The 15,232-nt window shown below is 51.2% G+C and overlaps 1 protein-coding gene across 1 annotated transcript in view; it reads right to left on the bottom strand.

Moving 5' to 3' along the window:
- The window catches only part of LOC147412342 (acrosin-like), a 50,624-nt gene that overhangs the window by 8,046 nt on the left and 27,346 nt on the right, over positions 1-15,232 (bottom strand). The gene's annotated exons all lie outside the window — the stretch shown is intronic.

Below are 15,232 nucleotides of genomic sequence, written 5' to 3'. Positions count from 1 at the left end.
AAACCCAAACACCAAACCCCAACGCCAAACCCCAACGCGTTTGCATCTTATGACCCGAATGCCAAACCCCAACGCCAAACCCCAACGCCAAACCCCAAAGCGTTTACGTATTCTGACTCCAAAGCCAAATCACAACGCCAAACCCAAACGCAAAGCACCAACGCCAAACCCCAACGCATTTGCGTCTTCTGACCACAACGCCTAACCCCAACGTATTTGCGTCTTCTGATCCCAACGATAAACCCCAACACCAAACCCCAGCGCCAAACCCCAGCGCCAAACCCCAACGCCAAAGCCAAACGACAAACACCAACGTGTTTGCGTCTTCTGAACACAACGCCAAACCCCAATGCGTTTCCGTCTTCTGACACCAACGACAAAACCCAACGCCAAACCCCAGTGCCAAACCCCATCGCCAAACCCCAACGCCAAACACAAACTACAAACCCCAACACGTTTGCGTCTTCTGACCCTAACGCCAAACCCCAACGCCAAACCCCAACGTCAAACCCCAACGCATTTGCGTCTTCTGACCCCAAATACAAACGCCAACGCATTTGCGTCTTCTGATCCCAACGCCAGATACCAACGCTAGAGTCTAACAGCAGACCCGAACGCCAGACTCCAACGTGTTTGCGCGTTCTGATCCCAACGCCAGACCCCAACGCGTTTTCGACTTCTGACCCCAACGCCGGACCCCAACGCGTTTGCGTCTTGCATCTGCCGTTGGGATCAGAAGATGTCAACGCGTTGGGGTCCGGCGTTGGGGTCTGGCGTTGGGGTATGGCAATGGGGTCTGGTGTTGGGGTCAGAACGCGCAAACGCATTGGGGTCTGGCGTTGGGGTCTGCTGTTTGGGTCTGGCGTTGCGGTCTGGTGTTGGGGTCAGGAGACGCAAACGCGTTGGGGTTTGGCGTTGGGGTCTGGCGTTGGGGTCTGGCATTGAGGTCTGAAGACGCAAATGCGTTGGGGTCTGGCGTTGGGGTCTGGCGTTGGGGTCTGGCGCTGGCATCTAGCGTTGGGGTCAGAAGACGCAAAGGCGTTGGGGTCTGGCTTTGGGGTCAGAAGACGCAAACGCGTTGGGTTCTGGCGCTGGGGTCTGAAGGAGCAAACGCGTTGGGGTCTGGCGTTGGTGTCTGGCGTTGGGGTCAGAAGACAACAACGCGTTGGGGTCAGAAGATGCAAACGCATTGGGGTCTGGCGTTGGGGTCAGAAGACGCAAACGCGTTGGGGTCTGGAGTTGGGGCCTGGCATTGGGGTCAGAAGACGCAAACGCGTTGGTGTCTGGCGTTGGGATCTGAAGACGCAAACGTGTTTGTGTCTGTCGTTGGTGTCAGAAGATGCAAACGCGTTTGGGTCTGGCGTTGGGGTCAGAAGTTGCAAACGCGTTGGGGTCTGGTGTTGGGGTCTTGCGTTGGGGTCTTGCGTTGTGGTCTGGCGTTGGGGTCAGAAGACGCAAACGTGTTGCTGTCTATCATTGGGGTCTGGCGTTGGGGTCTGGCGTTGGGGCCTTGCGTATTGGTCAGAAGATGCAAACACGTTGGGGACAGGCGTTAGAGCCTGGCGTTGGATTCTGGCGTTGGGGCCTGGTGTTTCGGTCAGAAAAACCAAACGCGTTGGGGTCTGGCATTGTGTCAGAAGACGCAAACGCTTTGGGGTCAGGCATTGGGTTCTGGCATTGAGGTCTTGCGTTGGGGTCTGGCATTGGGGTCTAGCGTTGGGGTCAGAAGACGAAAAAGCATTGGGGTCTGGCATTGGGGTCAGAAGACGCAAACGTGTTGATGTCTGGCATTGGGGTCAGAAGACACAAACGCGTTGGGGTCTGGCATTGGGATCAGAAGACGCAAACGCGTTGGGATCTGGCGTTGGTGTGAGAAGACGCAATCGCGTTGGGGTCTGGCATTGGGGTCTGACGTTGGGGTCAGAAGACGCAAATGCGTTGGGGTCTGGCCTTGCGGTATGAAGATGCAAACGCGTTGGGGTCAGAAGATGCAAACACGTTGGGGTCTGACATTGGGGTGGGAAGACGCAAACGCTTTGGGGTGTGTTGTTGGGGTCTGGCATTGGGGTCAGAAGATGCAAACGTGTTGGGGTCTGGCGTTGGGGTCTGAAGGAGCAAACACGTTTGGGTCTGGCTGTGGGGTCTGGCGTTTGGGTCTGGCGTTGGGGTCAGAAGACGCAAATTCGTTGGGGTCTGGCCTTGGGGTCCGAAGACGCAAACGCATTGGGGTCCGGCCTTCGTGTCAGAAGATGCAAACACGTTGGTATCTGGCGTTGGGGTCTGGCACTGGGGTCAGAAAACACAAACGCGTTGGGGTCAGAAGACGCAAACGCGTTGGTGTTTGGCGTTGGAGTTTAACGTTGCGGTCAAAATACACAAATGCGTTGGGGTTTGGCACTGGGGTTTCCATTGGGGTTTGAAATCGTTGGTGTTTGCGTTGGGGTTTGGCGTTGAGGTCAGAAGACGCAAACGTGTTGGGGTTTGGCGTAGGGGTTTGTCGTTGGAGCCAGAAGACGCAAACGCGTTGGGGTTTGGCGTTGGGGTTTGGCCTTGGGGTCAGAAGAGGCAAACGCGTTCGGGTTTGGTGTTGGGGTCAGATGACGCAAACGCGTTGGCGTTTGGCGTTGGGGTTTGGCCTTGGGGTTTGGCGTTGGGGTTTAACGTTGCGGTCAAAATACACAAATGCGTTGGGGTTTGGCGTTGGGGTCAGAAGACGCAATCGCTTTCAGGTTGGTGTTGTTGTTTGGCGTTGGCTTCAGAAGAGGCAAACGCGTTGGGGTTTGGCATTGGGGTTTGTCGTTGGGGTCAGAAGACGCAAACGCGTTGGGGTTTGTCATTGGGGTCAGAAGACGCAAACGCGTTGGGTTTGGCGTTGAGGTCAGAAGACGCAAACACGTTGCGGTTTGGCGTTGGGGTTTTTGTGTTGGGGTCAGAAGACGCAAACGTGTTGGGTTTTGACGTTGGAGTTTGGCGTTGGGGTCAGAAGAGGCAAACACGTTCGGGTTTGGCGTTAGGGTCAGAAGACGCAAACACGTTGGCGTCTGGCGTTGGGGTTTGGCGTTGGGGTCAGAAGATACAAACGCGTTGGTGTTTGGCGTTCTGGTTTGGCGTTGGGGTTTGGCTTTGGGGATTAGCTTTGATGTCAGAAGACGCAAACGCGTTGGGGTTTGTCGTTGGGGTCAGAAGACGCAAACGCATTGGGGTTTGGTGTTGGGGTTTGACGTTGGGGTCAGAAGACGCAAACGCGTTGGGTTTGGCGTTGGGGTCAGGTGTTGGTGTCAGAAGGCGCAAACGCGTTGGTGTTTGGCTTTGGGGTTTGGCGTTGGGGTCAGGTGTTGGTGTCAGAAGGCGCAAACGCATTGGGGTTTTGCATTGGGGTTTGGCGTTGGGGTCAGAAGTCGCAAACGCGTTTGTGTTTGGTGTTGCGGTTTGGTGTTGGGTTCAGAATACGCGAACGCGTTGGGGTTTGGCGTTGGGGTTTGGCGTTGGATTCATAAGAAGCCAACGCATTGGGGTTTGGCGTTGGGGTCAGAAGATGCAAACGCGTTGGGTTTTGGCGTTGGGTTTTGGCGTTGGGGTTTGGCGTTGGGGTCAGAAGGCGCAAACGCGTTGGGGTTTGGCTTTGGGGTTTGGCGTTGGGGTTTGGCATTGGGGTTTGGCATTGGGGTCAGAAGTCGCAAACGCGTTGGGGTTTGGCGTTGGGGTTTGGCGTTGCGTTTTGGCATTCGTTGGTGTTTGACGTTGGGGTCAGAAGACGCAAACGCATTGGAGTTTGGCTTTGGGGTCAGAAGAAGCAAACGCGTTGTGGTTTGGCGTTGGGGTTTGGCGTTGGAGTCAGAGGACGCAAACGCGTTGGGTTTGGGTCTGGTGTCAGAAGACGCAAACGCGTTGGCGTTTGGCGTTGCGGTTTGGCCTTGGGGTTTGGCGTTGGGGTTTGGCATTGGGGTCAGAAGTCGCAAACGTGTTGGGTTTGGCATTGGGGTCAGGTGTTGGTGTCAGAAGGAGCAAACGCGTTGGTGTTTGGCTTTGGGGTTTGGCGTTGGGGTTTAGCGTTGGGGTCAGAAGTCGCAAACGCGTTGGGGTTTGGCATTGGGGTTTGGCGTTGGGTTTTGGCATTCATTAGTTTTTGGCGTTGGGGTTTGGCGTTAGGGTCAGAAGACGCAAATGCTTTGGGCTTTGGCATCGGGTTCAGAAGACGCAAACGCGTTGGGGTATGGCGTTGGGGTTTGGCGTTGGATTCATAAGACGCCAACGCGTTGGGTTTTGGCGTTGGGGTTTGGCGTTGGATTTTGGCGTTTGTTGGTGTTTGGCATTGGGGTTTTGCATTGGGGTCAGAAGACGCAAACCCTTTGGGGTTTGGCATTGTGGTCAGAAGACGCAAACACATTGGGGTTTGGTGTTGGGGTTTGACGTTGGGGTCAGAAGACGCAAACACTTTCGTGTTTGGCGTTGGGATTTGGCGTTTGTCTTTGGCATTGGGGTTTAACTTTAGGGTTTGGCGTTGGGGTTTGGCGTTGGGGTCAGAAGACGCAAACGCGTTGGATTTGGCTTTGGGGTCAGGTTTTGGTGTCAGAAGGCGCAAACGCGTTGGGGTTTGGCGTTGGGGTTTGGTGTTGGGGTCAGAAGACGCAAAGGCGTTGGGGTTTGGCGTTTTGGTCAGAAGACGCAAACGCATTGGTGTTTGGCATTGGGGTTTGCCGTTGGGGTCAGAAGATGCAAACGCGTTGGGGTTTTGCATTGGGGTTTGGTGTTGGGGTCAGGAGTCGCAAACGCGTTGGGGTTTTGTGTTGGAGTTTGGCGTTGGGTTTTGGCGTTCATTGGTGTTTGGCGTTGCGGTTTGGCGTTGGGGTCAGAAGACGCAAACACGTTGTGGTTTGACTTTGAGGTTTGGCGTTGTGGTTTGGCGTTTTTGTCAGAAGACGCAAACGCATTGGGGTTTGGCGTTGGGGTTTGGCATTGGGGTCAGAAGACGCAAACACGTTGGCGTTTGGCGTTGCAGTTTGGCCTTGGGGTTTGGCGTTGGGGTTTGGCATTGGGGTCAGAAGACGCAAACACGTTGGCGTTCGGCGTTGCGGTTTGGCCTTGGGGTTTGGCGTTGGGTTTTGGCGTTGGGGTCAGAAGTCGCAAATGCGTTGGGGTCTGGCCTTGGGGTCAGAAGATGCAAACGCGTTGGGGTCTGGCCTTGGGGTCAGAAGACGCCAATTTGTTGGGGTTTGGCGTTGGGGTCTGGCGTTGGGGTCTGGCATTGGGGTCAGAAGATGCAAACGCGTTGGGGTTTGGCATTGGGGTTTCGCGTTGTGTTCAGAAGACGCAAACGCGTTGTTGTATGGCGTTGGCGTCTTGCGTTGCAGTAAGAAGACGCAAACGCGTTGGGGTCTGGCGTTGGGGTTTGGCGTTGGGGTCAGAACACCAAGCGCTTTGGGGTTTGAGATGGGGTCAGAATACGCTAACGCATTGGGGTCTGGCGTTTGTTTTTTGCGTTGGGTTTTGGCGTTGGGGTTTGGCGTTGGGGTTTGGCATTGGGGTCAGAATACACAAACGCTTTGGGGTTTGGCGTTGGGGTCAGAAGATGCAAATGCGTTGAGGTCTGCTGTTGGGGTCAGAAGACGCAAACGCGTTGGGGTCTGACTTTCGGGGTGGCGCTCGCAACATATGACGCAAACGCATTGAGTTCTGGCGTTGGGGTCAGAAGACACAAATGCGTTGGGGTCTGGAGTTGAGGTCTGGCGTTGGGGTCAGAAGACACAAATGCGTTGGGGACTGGAGTTGAGGTCTGGCGTTGGGGTCTGGCGTTGGGGTCAGAAGACGCAAACGCGTTGGGTCTGGTGTTGGATTCTGGCATTGTGGTCTGGCGTTAGGGTCAGAAGTTGCAAACGTGTTGGGGTTTGGCGTTGGGGTGAGAAGTTGCAAATGCGTTGTCATCTGGCTTTGGTTTCAGAAGACGCAAACGCATTGGGGTCTGGCATTGGGGTCTGGCGTTGGGGTCAGAACACGCAAACGCGTTGGGGTCTGGCATTGGGGTCAGAACACGCAAACGCGTTGGGATCTGGCGTTGGGGTCTCACGTTGGGTTCTGGCATTGGGGTCTGTCGTTGGGGTCAGAAGATGCAAACGTGTTGGTGTCTGGTGTTGGGGTCTGGCGTTGGGGTCAGAAGACGGAAACGCTTTGGTGTCTGGCGTTGGGGTCAGAAGACGCAAACGCATTTGGTTCTGAGTTGGGTTCAGAAGACGCCAATGCGTTGGGGTCTGGTGTTGGGGTCTGGCATTGGGGTCTGGCGTTCAGGTCAGAAGACGCAAACGCGTTGGGGCCTGGCCTTGGGGTCAGAAGACGCAAACGCTTTGGGGTCTGGCGTTGGGGTCAGAAGACACAAAAGCCATGGTGTCTGGCGTTGGGGTGTGGCATTGAGGTCTGGCATTGAGGTCTGGCCCTTGGGTCTGGTGGTGGGGTCTGGCATTGGGGTCAGAAGACGCAAACGCATTGGGGACTGGTATCGGGGTCTGGTGTTGGAGTCTGACTTTGGGGTCTGGCGTTGGGGTCTGGCGTTGGGGTCTGGCGTTGGGGTCTGGCGTTGCGGTCAGAAGACGCAAACGCGTTGGGTTTGGCATTGGGGTTTGGCGTTGGGGTTTGGCGTTGGGGTTTGGCTTTGGGGTTTGGCGTTGTCATTTGGCGTTAAGGTCAGAAGACGCAAACGTGTTGGTGTTTGGCGTTGGGTTTTGGCGTTGGGGTCTGGCGTTGGTGTTTGGCGTTCGGGTTTGGCATTGGGGTCAGAAGACCCAAACACCAGAACCCAAAGCCAGACTCCAATGCCAGACCCCATCGCGAGACCCCAACGCATTTGCGTCTTCTGAACCCAACGCCGCACCCCAACGCCAGAGTCCAACGCCAGACCCCAACGTCAGACCCCAAAGCGTTTTGGTCTTTTGACCCCAACGCCAGACCCTAAAGTGTTTGCGTCTTCAGACCTCAAAGCCAGACCCCAACATGTTTGCGTCTTCTGACCCCAACACCAGACCCCAATGCGTTTGCGTCTTCTGACCCCAACGCCAAACCCCAACGCCATACCCAAACGCGTTTTCTTCTTCTGACTTGAACGCCAAACGGTAACGAGTTTGCTTCTTCTGGACCCAACGCCAAACCCCAACACCAAACCCCAACGCGTTTGCTTTTTCTGACCCCAACGCCAAATCCCAACGCATTTGCTTCTTCTGACCCCAACGCCAAACCCCAATGCATTTGCTTCTTCTGACCCCAACGCCAAACCCCAAGGCCAAACCCCAACTTGTTTGCTTCTTCTGACCCCAACACTAAACCGCAACGCCAAATCCCAATGCCAAAACCCAACGCGTTTCCTTCTTCTGACCATAACACCAGACCCGAACGCCAAACCCCAACGCCAAAACGCGAATGAGTTTGTTTGCTTCTTCTGACCCCAACGCCAAACCCCAACGCCAAACCCCAACGCGTTTGCTTCTTCTGATCACGACGCCAAACCCCAATGGCAAAACCCAATGCCAAAACCCAGCGACAAACACCAACGGAAAACCCCAACGCATTTACTTCTTCTGACCTCAACACCAAAGCCCAATGCATTTGCTTCTTCTGACCATGGCATTCCTTGGAAACTAGAATTTCTGGAGCGTTCCATTGCATTCTGTGGGAACTCGAAGTTCAAGAGGGTTCCATTGCATTCCATGGCAACTAGAAGTTCCAGAGCGTTTCTATGCATTCGATGGCCTCTGGTAGTTCCAGATGTTTTATTTGGCATTCCATTGCAACTGGAAGTAGCGGAGCATTCCATTGCATTCCATGGCAACTAGTAGTCCCAGAGCGTTTCTATGGCATTCAATGGCAACTAGAATTTCTGCAACATCCCATGGCATTCCATGGCAACTCTAATTGCGATGTGTTTCCATGACATTCCATTAGAATTAGAAGTTCTCGAACGTTCCTTTCCATTCCATGGCAATCAGGAGTTCCAAAGCATTACATGGCATTCCATGGCACCTAGAATTTTGAGAGGGTTTCTGTGGCATTCATCGGCAACTATTTTTTCCGATGTGTTTCCATGGCATTCCATGACAAGTAGAAGTTCAGCAGCTTTCCATGGCATTTCATGGCAACTAGAAGTTCCGGAATGTTCCATTGCATTCCATGGCAACTAGGAGTTCCAGTGCATTTCTATCACATACCATAGCAACTAGAAGTTTCATAATGTTCCTTTGAATTCCATGGCAACTAAAATTTCCAGACCGTTCCATACCATTCAATGGCAAGTAGTAGTTCCAAAGGTTTTTATGGTATTAGGTTGCAACTAGAAGTTTCACAGACTTTCTATTGCATTCCATGGCAACTAGAAGTTCCAGTGTCTTCCATAGCGTTGCGTGGCAACTTGTAGTTCCAGAGCGTTTCTGTGGCATTCCATTGCTACTATGATTTGTGATGTGTTTCCATGACATTCCACGGCAAGTAGGAGTTCCAGAGTGTTCCATTGCATTCCATGGCAACTAGTAGTTCCAGAGCGTTTCTATGGCATTCCATTGCAACTGGTAATTCCAGGGGGTTTATTTGGCATTCGATGGCAACTATTATTTGCGATGTTTTTCCATGAAATTCCATAGCACCTAGGATTTCCAATGCGTTTCTATCAAATACCATGGCAACTAGAAATTCCAGAGTGTTCCATACCAATCAAGAGCAAGTAGTAATTCCAGAGTTTATTATGGCATTAGGAGGCCAATATAAGTTCCAGAGACTTTCTATGGCATTCCATGGCAAGTAGAAGTTCCAGTGTCTTCCATAGCGTTCCGTGGCAATTAGTAGTTCCAGAGCGTTTCTATGGCATTCCACGGCAACTGTTATTTGCAATGTGTTTCCATGGCATTCCATGGGAACTAGTAGACCCAGAGCATTTCTATGGCATTCCATGGCAACTAGAAGTTCTGCAGCGTTCCATGGCATTTCATGGCAACTAGAAGTTACACAGCGTTCCATTGCATTCCATGGCAACTAGTAGTTCTGGACGTTTTAGATGGCATTCCATGGCTACTAGAAATTCCATGGTTTCTGTGGCAATTAGAAGTTCCTGTGTGTTCCATAGCATTCCATGGTAACGAGAAGTTCTGGAGCGTTCCATTGCATTCCATGGCAACTAGAAATTCCAGAACGTTCCACACTAATCAAGGGCAAGTAGAAGTTCCAGAGCTTTTTATGGTATTAGGTGGCAACTAGAAGTTCCAAAGCGTTTCTATGGTATTCCATAGCTACTAGTAATTACAGAGCGTTTCTATGGCATTACATAGCAACTATTATTTGCGATGTGCTTCCATGACATTCCATGGCAACTGGAAGATCCGCAGAGTTCCGTGACATTCCGTGCCAACTAGTATTTCTAGAGCATTTCTATGGCATTTTGATGGCAATGAGGAGTTCCGCAGCGTTCCATGTCATTCCATGGCAACTAGAAGTTCCAGAGCGTTACATAGCCTTCCATGGAAACTAGTAGTTACAGAGCATTTCTATTGCACTCCATGGCAACTACAAGTTCTAGAGCACTCCATGTCATTCCACGGAAACTAGTAGTTCTGGACAGTTTATATGGCATTCCATGGCTACTAGAAATTCCAGAGGGTTCCGAGGCAAGTAGAAGTTCCAATGTGTTCCATAGCATTCCATGGCACCTAGTAGTTCCAGAGCGTTCCATGGTATTATATGGCAATTAGAATTTCTGGAGCGTTCCATTGCATTCCATGGCACCTAGTAGTTCCAGAGCGTTCCATGGTATTATATGGCAATTAGAATTTCTGGAGCGTTCCATTGCATTCCATGGCAAATATTAGTTCCTGAGCATTTCTATGGTATTCCATGGCAAGTAGAAGTTCCAGTGTCTTCCATAGCGTTCTGTGGCAATTAGTAGTTCCAGAGCGTTTCTATGGCATTCCATGGCAACTAGAAGTTCTGCAGCGTTCCATGCCATTTCATGGCAACTAGACGTTCCGGAGCATTCCATTGCATTCCATGGCAACTTGTAGTACCAGAGCATTTCTATGTCATTCCATGGGAACTAGGAGTTCCAGTGCATTTCTATCGCATACTGTGGTGGTTTGGCCCTGGCCACATGCCAGGTATCCACCAAAGCCACTCTATCACTCTCACCCCCTCAGCTGGACAGGGGAGACAAAGTATAACAACGGGCACTTGGGTCAGATAAAGACAGTTTAATGAAGCAAAAGCCGCATGCGGAAGCAAAAGCAAAACAAAAGATCTTATTCTCTACTTCCCATCAGCAGGCGATGTCCAGCCACTTCCTGGGAAGTAGGGCTCCGGTACGTGTAGCGGTTGCTCTGGACGACAAACGCGAAACAAATGTCCCCCCCTTCTTCCTCTTTTCCCCAGCTTATATTGCTGAGCAGACGTCATGTGGTATGGAATATCCCTTTGCACAATCTGAGTCAGCTGTCCTGGCTATATACCCTCCAAGTTTTTACCCACCCCTAGCCTACTGGGGAAATGGTGGGGAAGCAGCCTTGGTGCTGTGTGAGCCCGGCTCAGCACTAGTCAAAACACTGGTGTATTATCAAGCTACCACTGCACAGCACGGTGAGGGCTGCTTCTCAGGCAGACCCATTACACATACCATGGCAACTAGAAGTTCAGGAGCGTTCCATTGCATTCCATGGCACCTAGAAGTTCCATAGCGTTCCATGGCAACTTGTAGTTCCAGAGCGTTTCTATGGCATTCCATGGCAACTAGAATTTCTGCAGCATGCCATGGCATTCCATGGCAACTAGTAGTTCCAGGGAGTTTCTATGGCATTCCATGGCAACTCTTATTTGCAATGTGTTTCCATGACATTCCATTAGAATTAGAAGTTCTGGATCATTCCATTGTATTCCATGGTAAGTAGAATTTCAAAAGCATTACATGGCATTACATGGCAAGTAGAATTTTGAGAGGATTTCTGTGGCATTCATCGGCAACTATTATTTGTGATGTGTTTCCATAGCCATTCCATGGCAACTAGTAGTTCCAGAGCCTTTCTATGGCATTCCATGGTAACTAGGAGTTCCGGAGCGTTCCGCAGCATTCCATGGCAACTAGTAATTAAGGGGCGTTTCAATGGCATTCCATGACAACTAGAAGTTCCAGAGCGTTCCATGGCATTCCATGGCAACTAGTATTTTCAGAGGGCTTATTTGGCATTCAATAGGTACTAGAATTTGCAGAGTGTTCCATGGCATTCCATGGCAACTAGTATATCTAGAGCGTTTCTGTGGCATTCCATGGGAACTAATAGTTTCAGAGGGTTTATTTGGCATTCCATGGCAACTAAAAGTTCAAGAGCGTTCCATTCCATTCCATATCAACCAGTAGTGCCAAAGCGTTTCTATGGCACTACCTGGAAACTAGTAGTTCCAAAGTGTTTTTATGGCATTCCGTGGCAACTAGGACTTCCAGAGCGTTCCATGGCATTCCATGACAACTAGTAGTTCCAGAGCGTTTCTATGGCATTCCATGGCAACTAGAAGTTCCAGATCGATCCACGGCATTCCAAGGCAACTAGAAGTTCCGGAGTGTTCCATGCCATTCCATGGCAACTAGTACTTACAGAGCGTTTCTATGGCATTCCTGGCAAATAGAATTTCCAGAGTGTTTCTACGTCATTCCATTTCAACTATGAGTTCTGGAGGGTTCCATGGTATTTTGTGGCAACTAGAATTTTGAGAGCCTTTCTATGGCGTTTAACAGCAAGTATTTTTTGCGATGTGTTTCCATGACATTCCATAGCATCTAGAAGTTCTGAAGCGTTCCATGGCATTCCATGGCAACTAGAAGTTCCAGAGCGTTTTATAGAATTCCATGGCAACTAGTTGTTCCAGAGCCTTTATTTGGTATTCCATGGCAATTAGAAGTTTTATAGCATTCGATAGCATTCCATGGCAACTGGTAGTTCCAGAGCGTTTCTATGGCAGTTCATGGCAACTAATATTTTCAGAGGGTTTATTTGTCATTCCATGTGTCTTGGTTTGAAAAGACAGGTGTCTGTGGAGGAAGGCAGGAGCCTCCCTTGAAATGGAGAGTGCAACCCCCTTCCCTCCAAACTATTATAATTTTGAAATTAACGGGCCTTCAGGCAAAGATATGGGGAACAGGAATAACAGTTCTTTACCAATATATATATATATATAACACCAGGCAGGGAAAAACAAACAACCCACTGGTTTACACTGACAGAGTCAGAAATACAACCTGACACCCTGTTAGGGTGGCAGTAGCAGTCCGATAAGATGCTGGCTGCAGTCCTCCTGAAGTGATGGGTGTAGTTCTGTGGAAGCAGCAATCAGGTAAAAGAGTCTGGTCTTCCTCCGAAGGTCCAGTGGTCGGCAGGTAGCTCTCATCCTCTGGAACTCCAGTGGGGGGAAAAGCTCCTCTGGGAATCCAGTGGAAGAAAGGCTGCTAGGGTGTTCAAAATCTCCGTTTTTATTTGGCATGGACTGCTTGGCTCCTTCCCCCCCCCCCCCCCCTCCCCGGGCGGAGCATCTCACAATGGGATGGGGAGTCGTGAGGCAGTTCCTTGATGGGCCATTAACAGGAGATAGCCCAGGAGCGAGTTACCGATGGGTCAGGCGATAAGGCATTGTTGTGCCCATTGACAGGAGATAGTCCAGAGGGGGGAGGCAGGGAGCACCGCCCCACCTGGTCTCAACAGCTCCTGAAGATGGTAATAGAATATTTTTTTTTTTTTTTTTTCTGGCACATTTTACACTGTAACCCAGGACATAATCCACCCCTTATTCTATTACCATCTACACCATACCCAACCCAATGCCCCCTTACAGATACATATATACATATATACACAATGAAACCTTACACAGAGTTCTCACTTAAAATTAGGTCTCCTTGTGGTACACAACGGGTTTCCCCATTTTTCTGCATTACCCACCAAGTGTAACCAGGTCCTTGAGCAAAAACAACCCCACGGAGGGGTGTGCCTTTGCCTGATGTGGGATTAATCCAAACAGTCTTTCCTAACATACCTCTCGTGTGTACCACAGGGACTTTATCTCCGTCCACTGTGTGCAAGGGTCCAGACTGGGCGGGACCAGCTCGATTGATGGACCCTCGGGTATTGACCATCCAGGTGGCCTTTGCTAAGTTCAGTTCCCAATTTTTGAAAGTCCCCCCTCCAAGTGCTTTTAGGGTAGTCTTAAGTAGCCCATTGCACCGTTCAACTTTCCCGGCAGCTGGTGCATGATAAGGGATATGATATATCCATTCGATTCCATGTTCTCTGGCCCAAGTGCTTATGAGGCTGTTCTTGAAATGTGTCCCGTTGTCTGACTCAATTCTCTCAGGGGTGCCATGTCTCCAAAGAACTTGCTTTTCCAGGCCCAAGATGGTGTTCCGGGCAGTAGCATGAGGCACAGGGTAGGTCTCCAGCCACCCAGTGGTTGCTTCCACCATGGTCAGCACGTAGCTCTTGCCTTGACGGGTTTGGGGAAGAGTGATGTAGTCAATTTGCCAGGCTTCCCCATACCTGTACTTCGACCATCGTCCACCGTACCACAGAGGCTTCACCCGCTTGGCCTGCTTGATTGCAGCGCAGGTCTCACAGTCTTGGATAACCTGGGAGATACTGTTCATGGTTAGATCCACCCCTCGGTCCCGTGCCCATTTATAAGTGGCCTCTCTGCCTTGATGGCCTGAGGCATCATGGGCCCATCGAGCTAAGAACAACTCTCCTTTATGTTGCCAATCTAAGTCTATCTGGGACACCTCTATTTTTGCAGCCTGATCTACCTGTTCATTGTTACGATGTTCTTCGTTAGCCCGACTCCTGGGGACATGAGCATCTACATGACGGACCCTCACAGGTAGCTTCTTTACCCGGGTGGCAATATCTTTCCACTCATCAGCAGCCCAAATTGGTTTTCCCCTACGCTGCCAGTTGGCCTTTTTCCACCTTTCCAGCCAGCCCCACAGAGCATTGGCTACCATCCATGAATCAGTATAAAGGTAGAGCTTTGGCCACTTCTCTCTTTCAGCAATGTCCAGGGCTAGTTGAACGGCTTTGAGTTCAGCAAGTTGACTTGATCCACCTTCTCCTTCAGTAGCTTGTGCGACCTGTCGTGTGGGGCTCCATACGGCTGCTTTCCACTTCCGGTTCATCCCTACGATGCGACAGGAACCGTCAGTGAAAAGAGCATATCGTGTTTCCTCTGCTGGTAGTTGGTTGTACGGTGGAGCTTCTTCAGCCCGCATCACTTGTTCCTGCTCCTCTTCGTCAGTGAGGCCAAAGTCTTCACCTTCCGGCCAGTTCGTAATTATCTCCAAAATCCCAGGGCGATTTGGGTTTCCAATACGGGCGCACTGTGTGATGAGGGCAATCCATTTGCTCCATGTGGCGTCAGTGGCGTGGTGGGTGGAGGGAACCTTTCCTTTAAACATCCACCCCAGCACCGGTAGTCGGGGTGCCAGGAGGAGTTGTGCTTCAGTGCCAATCACTTCCGAGGCAGCTTGGACTCCTTCATAGGCTGCTAGGATTTCCTTCTCTGTGGGAGTGTAGTTGGCCTCAGACCCTCTATAACTTCGACTCCAGAATCCCAGTGGTCGGCCACGAGTCTCTCCAGGCACCTTCTGCCAAAGGCTCCAGGACAAACCATTGTTCCCGGCTGCAGAGTAGAGCACGTTCCTCACCTCTGGTCCCGTCCTGACTGGGCCAAGGGCTAGCGCATGAGCGATCTCCCGCTTGATTTGGGCAAAAGCTTGTTGCTGTTCAGGGCCCCAGTGGAAATCGTTCTTCTTGCGGGTAACCAGGTACAGAGGGCTCACGATCTGGCTGTACTCAGGAATGTGCATTCTCCAAAAACCTATGGCGCCTAGGAAAGCCTGTGTTTCCTTCTTGCTGGTTGGTGGAGACATCGCAGTGATCTTATTGATGACCTCGGTGAGGATCTGACGCCGTCCGTCTTGCCACTTTACCCCCAGGAACTGGATCTCTCGGGCAGGTCCCTTGACTTTGCTCTTCTTGATGGCAAAACCAGCTTCCAGGAGAATCTGGATGATCTTCTCTCCTTTCCCAAATACTTCCTTTGCCGTGTTCCCCCACACAATGATGTCATCAATGTACTGCAGATGTTCCGGAGCTTCACCCTTTTCCAGTGCAGCCTGGATCAGTCCATGGCAGATGGTGGGACTGTGCTTCCACCCCTGGGGCAGTCGGTTCCAGGT

This window comes from Leptosomus discolor, unplaced genomic scaffold (genome assembly GCF_034619465.1).
Source record: "Leptosomus discolor isolate bLepDis1 unplaced genomic scaffold, bLepDis1.hap2 HAP2_SCAFFOLD_82, whole genome shotgun sequence".
Taxonomy (NCBI): Eukaryota; Metazoa; Chordata; class Aves; order Leptosomiformes; family Leptosomidae; genus Leptosomus; species Leptosomus discolor.
Note: the sequence above shows the minus strand (reverse complement) of the source record. Positions and strands in the feature narration are given on the sequence as shown.